Source organism: Hemitrygon akajei, chromosome 15 (genome assembly GCF_048418815.1).
Source record: "Hemitrygon akajei chromosome 15, sHemAka1.3, whole genome shotgun sequence".
NCBI lineage: Eukaryota > Metazoa > Chordata > Chondrichthyes > Myliobatiformes > Dasyatidae > Hemitrygon > Hemitrygon akajei.
Window position 1 is genome coordinate 42,838,434 of NC_133138.1, and position 6,000 is coordinate 42,844,433.

A 6,000-nucleotide genomic window follows, 5' to 3' on the forward strand; every position below is an offset into this window, starting at 1 on the left:
TAGACACCAAAGAGAGATTGAACTCCTTTGACTGGCAGGTGTGGAAATGGTAAAGGGATTAAATGTAACAGAAATGTCTGTGCATTGGAAACACATGCATCCTTTAACTTACACACTTCATGTCAGTCTGGAAAATCTTCAGCAAGATCCTTGCAATTTCAATACAGAAATTGTTCAACAGTGGTAAGAATAGATATGTGAGATTTGCACTGAAGGTACACAAATTTTGTCAGACTTTTGAAACTTGTTATTGAAACCAAAATGAGAGCCTGCTGACACTAAACAGGAGTGGAAAGGATATCATGCAAATCTGGCAATAAATGTCACAGTTTCACAGCTGCTTCCTAGAGAGAACTATCTTCACAATAGTGATGCTGTTATTTAGGAAACAAGTACGATATAATTATAACCATTGAAGAAAAGTCTGGATGTTTCATAATTGTAGATATCTTAAGTGCTAACTCTGGTAGATTTGTAACTATCCGTTGTACACAGAGCATCTGCCAGAGCAACAGAGCTCAGCGTCTGTATTCTTGGCCATCCAGGGCTAAAACAGTAGAGAGAAGCAAACCTCAGCATTGAATGTAGACATCAGATCAGCTACTTTGATATGACTAAACAACAGTACTATTTCTGTTTCAACAGCTTCATTTTGCAGTAATCGATCCTGAGTTATTTACATATCAACTACAGACTATATGAATGCTGGAAGCCCACTCAGTTTGTGCTTGACGCCCATTATGAACAAGCAGCAGTGTCCTGCACCATACATTAGATTCCCTAGGGGAGGCAGAATGAGCGAAACGCGCGTACAGTACACCTGCTTCAAATAACACAGGGCACAAAGAGATGAGAAAGTGATGTGTGAAGAGAAAGTTAATCCATGCAATGCAACAGGAACAATGCAGACTGCAGATTAGGTTGTTTGTAAGTGCTCATTATGGCTAGTTTCTTCTAAAATCCATTAGTTCATCCACCTGACATGAAGTTGCAAACCCCTCCTCATTTGCATTCCTTCAAAACTTCACCATCCTCAAGCAGTCCTTCAAACATCAATATACAGTATAGCTGTTCAAGTATTCATCATATTATCAATTCAGATCTCACAAACTATGAAGTGCCGACCCATTGTCCCTCTTACAGTACTCTGTGAAATATAGACACATAAGCTATAGGAGGCATGAGGCAAAATATCCTCAATTAGTGTTCTAATTTGATGAGAACATGTTGACATCCTGCCCCACTATTTTGTAGGTTTTTCCATTCTCGGGCATTAGTGTTTCCATACCAGGCCATGATGCACCCAGCCACTGTGCATCTAAAGAAGTTTGTCAAAAGTTTAGATGTCATACTGAATCTACGCACACTTCTCAGAAAGTAAAGGCACTGTTCTGCCCTCTTTGTAATGGCACATATATGCTGGTCTCAGGATAGATCCTTTGATATGATAATGCATAGGAATTTAAAGTTATTGACCCTCTGCACCTGCAATCCCCTAATGAGGTGAATGAATGGTAAATGGATGGAGATAAAACATCTCTGGTGATTGCCAGTATGGGGCATGAGATTGAATAAAGATGAAGTGGAATGTTGTTGGATAGATGGAGATGTGTGGAAGTTCTTAAACTGCAGGTGTAGGTATACCTCCAACAATTGGGGTAATAGGTGACTGGCTGCAGTAAACCTCATAAGAGCTGCTTGAAGCTGTTGGAATAACATATACATTTGGTTTGTGGATGAATATCCTCCTGTTTTTTAATCTGCTGAAGTTTACAAATTACGTTGATGTGATAAATCCCCTAATAAAGTTTGGACTGAAAACCCGCTCAGAGGTAGGAAGCAGAGAGTGGTGTTGAAGAGTTTCTTAAAATGGAGAGAGGAGACTTGTGGCATGCCACATGGATTGGTGTGGGATCCTGGTCGTTCATTACTTATACAACTGGAATGGGTGAGAATGGATTAGATTTGATCAGTAAGTTTGCAAATGACACATAATTAGGAGGTGCTGTTGTTGGTGAAGAAAATCATCGTAGATTATTGGGGATCTTGATCAGTTAAGGAAGTGAGTTGAGGAGTGGCAAATACATTTCAGCACGGATAAATGTGAAGTAATGCACTGTGGAAAATCAAACAGTGTAGGAGTTATACTATGAATGGTAGGGCTCCAGGGAATGTAATGGAAGTGTGAGAAGTAGGAACGTAAGTGCACAGTTCATTGAAAGTGGCATCACAGCTAGACAGGGGCATGATAAAGCTGTGTAATGTGTTGGTATTCATCAGTCAGGACAATGAGTATAGAGGTTAGGACATTACGTTGCAGTGGTATATATTATTTGTGAAACCATACTTGGAGTACGGGGTATGGTTTTGGTCATCCTGTTATGGGAATAATGTGGTTAAACTGGAAGGAATGAAGTAAAGTTTTATGAGGATGTTTCCAAGACTAGGGGAACTGAGTGATAGGGAGAGGTAGGCAAGGCTAGGTCTTTACTTCATTGAATGGAGGAGAATAAGGAGTGACCTTATAGAAATGTTCATAATCATGAGAGATCTGGACGAGATTGATGGTCAGACTTTTCCTCAGTCCAGGGACACAAAAAAACTCGTGGGCATAGATTTTGGGTGTGAGGAGAAAGATTTAAAAGGGACTTGGTGTCATGGTCCCAACTGAACAGCAGCAGACATCCGAGTTTCAGCGCTCCATTCCCCTGGAGTGTGGTTTGTGGCACTGTCCCTTTAAGATGCAGGCTGCCAATTTCCTTCATGGAAATTCTGTACTTAAATACTTGATACTGAACACTCAGTGCACAATTGTAAGAGTCCCATTTCTAGTACTGCTGTTTGTCATTTTGGCATTGGTTGTGGGAACATCTCAATGGATGGGCAAGTGATCCCCTTTACTCAGGAGCCTGATGGTTGTGGGGTCGTAACTGGCCCTTGCCTGGGACAATGCACTCTGGGAGAAGGATTCGCCTGTCAGTGCCTGCGCAGATCTCTTTACAGAGGTTTTGAGGAGGATGGTCTATCACCCTTCAGGAGGAAATGAGTGGGTTATAAAGCTCCTCAACTTGTGTTAGGAGAATCATTCTGTGGCTGATTATTTCATAGAGTTTTGTACCTTGGCTGCAGAGAGCAGTTGGAATATGGAAGCACTAACCACCCTAGTCTATAAGGAATTGAGTACTGAGCGAAAGGATGCTCTTATGGCCTGAGACCCGGTGGATGATCGAGAGAGTTTTACGGGCCTGATGATTCAACTCAATAACCAATTAATGGAAAGGAGAAGGGATAGACAAAGGGGATTAATGTGAAAAGACTCTCCCCCTGACTCTCCTCCATCCTCTCCTATTCCCCGGGCTAGGACTCCTCCTTGACTGCTGCCAATCTGAGCCTTCGAGGAGCTAATGCAAATAGGCTGAACCAGGCTCTCTCAAATCAAAAGAAAGAGAAGAAAGAGGGAGAGGTGCTACATTAACTGTGAAGAGGCTGGACATTATTGGACCTCTTGTCCCAAGGTGCTAGGAAACTCCCAGGACTGTCCATTACGGAGAGGGCTTTGATGGTCTCTTGGCTCGTTCCCTGTTCATCTCCATCTGGAGTGGTGCTCTCCATGTTGCTTTCATAAGGAGACTAAGAACATTCCTGAGATGCCTTTAAGAACTCTGGCATGGGGGGGGGGGGTGTAATTTTTTTGGACCTTGGACTGAATTAAAATTCCCCATTTTATGTCTCAACCAGTTGTGTGTTGCCATGGCCCTGGATGGGAGACTATTGGAGCCGAGGAAGATAAACCACCAAACAGCCCCACTCAAGCTCAAGTTTTGCCAGCACGTAGAATCAACCTAGCTTCATCTCATTTGCTCCCCAGGAATGCCACTCATTCTGGATCATCCCTGGCTGTCATCCCACAACATGAGAGTCAATTGGACAACCGGCATCATTCTGGGCTGGTCAAACCAGTGCAAAAAGAAATGCCTGTAAAAGGGGCCTAAGACACCTCCAAGTTACCTCATGAAATGCCTTGTCTGTTTACTTCTGAGACAACCTCCAACATGCCTCCCAAATTACCTGTGAACCTTCTGTACTTCTGCAAGAAAAAAGGCCCCTACTCTACCGCCTCACTTGGACTAGCACTGTGCCATCACCACACTACCGGGTACTTGACCTCCTCGAGGACAGCTCTACTTTCTATTGGCCCCAGAGAGAAAAACCAAGGAGGACTACATCCAAGAAGCTCTGGCATCTGTGTTTATTCAACTATCCATATCTCCCGCTGGGGCCAGGTTTTTCTTTGCCGATAAGAAGGATGGTGGACTAAGTCTCTCCATAGATATAGGCTGCAAAATAAGATCACTATTAAAAACTAGTATCCCCTCCCTCTCATGAATGTAGCATTTGAGATTCTCCAGGGAAGCTATAATATTCACCAAATTGGACCTCTGTAGTGCCTACAACCTAATCCGCTTCTGTGAGAGAGACAAATGAAAAACGGCATTCAACATACCTATGGGTCACTATGAATACCGGGTCATGCCTTTTGGGTTGGAAAACGCTGCACTGGTATTTCAAGCCTCTATCATGACATGCTCTGGGAGATGCTGCACCACTTTATCTTTGTCTTCCAAGATGATATACTCATTTTCTCCTGGTCCACTCAAGACCAAAGTCAGCATGTCCGGTAGGTTCTATAATGGCTTCTCGAGAATGAACTATTCATCAAGCTCAGGAAGAGCAAATTCCATGTATCCACAGTCTCTTCCTTGGGTTTGTTATATCTCATAGGAACCTACAAATGGACCCGGATAAGACCCAGCCCATGCAGAATTGGCTGCAACCACCTCTGTGAACCAATTCCAGTGGTTTCTAGGCTTTGCCAACTTTTACAGGCTGTTCATCTGCAATTTCAATTCAGTGGCTCACCAACCTCACCAAGAAATCTACTGAGGTGGCCTTTGCAGAGATAAATCAAAGGTTCACATCTGCACATACGTATCCTAGTTCCACTGGACCCTGACTTAGCTTTCTTGGTGGCGGTCGACGCATGGGACATAAGAGTAGGAGCCACCTTGTCCCAATAACCTGCCTCAGACCACAAAATGCAACCCTGTGCCTTCTAATCAAAATGTCTTTCTCCCTGCAGAAGGAAACAGGAATTGGGAATTGTTGGTCATTAAACTGGTACTGATGGAGTGGAGGCAATGGTTGGAGGGGTCCAATCATCCATTTGTGGTATGGACAAATCACTTTCAGGAACTTTCAGGATCCGAGGATGCAGAATTCGAGGCAAGCATATTAGTCTCTATTCTTTAATAAGTTTAACTTCCTTATTACTTACTGCCCAAGGTCAAAAATTCAAAACCATATACCCTCTCTCAACAGCTTGAAGCACCCAATGGGGAAGCAAACCCTTCAACTCTAATTCCCAGCTCTAGATTGGTGGCACCCATCTGCTGGAATATAGACTTGATGGTGCACCAACCCCAAGAGCAAAATGGAGCAGATCCAGGTGATGGTCTACTCAGATGTATCTTTATTCTTGAACCTGTTTGTTTGGAGGTGCTCAACTGGAGCCACACTTTAAAGATGTACAGGAACATGTCTTAGCATGCGATGTCTATGCACAAAATAAAGATCCCGAGCACAGTCTCAAAGTCTTCTTCAGCTTCTCTGCATTCCTACTCAATAGTGTAATGATTCCATTTACTATCAGAGAACGTATACAGTATACCTGAAATTCTTACTCTTCACTGACATCCACAAAACAGAACAAAAACCCAAAGAATGAATGACAGAAAATGTTAGAACCCCAAAGCCCCCCTCACATTTGGTTCCACATTTCTATGGACTTTGTCACTGGTCTTCCAGCATCTAGGGGTAATACAATAATTATGATAGTTGTAGACCAGTTCTCCAAGTCCTGCCACTTCGGATCCCTTCACAAATTACCATCAGCTTCAGACCACCAAGCTCATGTTACGGTTTCAGGATTCATGATTTCTC

The 6,000-nt window shown here is 43.1% G+C and overlaps 1 long non-coding RNA gene across 1 annotated transcript in view; it reads left to right on the forward strand.

Moving 5' to 3' along the window:
• Nucleotides 1-5,643, forward strand: part of LOC140739291 (uncharacterized) — a 28,692-nt gene extending 23,049 nt beyond the window's left edge. The window contains exons 2-3 of the long non-coding RNA XR_012101595.1: nucleotides 5,141-5,283; nucleotides 5,380-5,643. This is a non-coding gene — a long non-coding RNA (uncharacterized lncRNA). The remainder of the gene's footprint in view (nucleotides 1-5,140; nucleotides 5,284-5,379) is intronic.
• Nucleotides 5,644-6,000: the final 357 nt, after the last annotated feature.